This window comes from Rhinopithecus bieti, unplaced genomic scaffold (genome assembly GCF_001698545.2).
Source record: "Rhinopithecus bieti isolate Rb0 unplaced genomic scaffold, ASM169854v2 repeat_2774, whole genome shotgun sequence".
NCBI classification, from domain to species: Eukaryota; Metazoa; Chordata; class Mammalia; order Primates; family Cercopithecidae; genus Rhinopithecus; species Rhinopithecus bieti.
The window spans coordinates 1-329 of record NW_016831769.1 but is presented as its reverse complement, the minus strand read 5'-3'; the positions used below and the strand labels follow the sequence as shown (position 1 = coordinate 329).

The window sequence follows — 329 nt, the reverse complement described above, 5'->3', positions numbered from 1 at the left end:
TTGGCGATTTTGGGGTTCTCGGGTCCGAGTATGGCCAGGCCATGTGTGCTCTTCCCAGTGCCGAGGTACCTGAGAGGAAGGCAGGCGAGGTCACCCAGGACTGGCTTCTGCGTCAGTGCCATTAAGGCCTCCAATCCCAGACGCTGTCTCCCCCGCTCCCCACTTACTTATCGCTCACGGCCAGGAGCTTGTCGTGGCTGACGGCGAAGAGCTGCTCCCTGTGGGCCTGCTTCATCTCATCTGAGAGGCCATACAAGAAGTGGTCCATTCCTAGAAGACAAACCATAGGCACGGTGGAGCCGCCGCCCAGGAGCTCGCAGTGGGCTGTG

The 329-nt window shown here is 60.5% G+C and overlaps 1 long non-coding RNA gene across 1 annotated transcript; it reads right to left on the bottom strand.

The window, feature by feature from the left end:
• Positions 1-36: 36 nt before the first annotated feature.
• Positions 37-320, bottom strand: LOC108524533 (uncharacterized). Its single transcript, XR_001884079.1, has 2 exons — positions 168-320; positions 37-69 (listed from the first exon to the last, which is right to left on the bottom strand). It is a non-coding gene; the product is annotated as an uncharacterized LOC108524533 (long non-coding RNA).
• Positions 321-329: the final 9 nt, after the last annotated feature.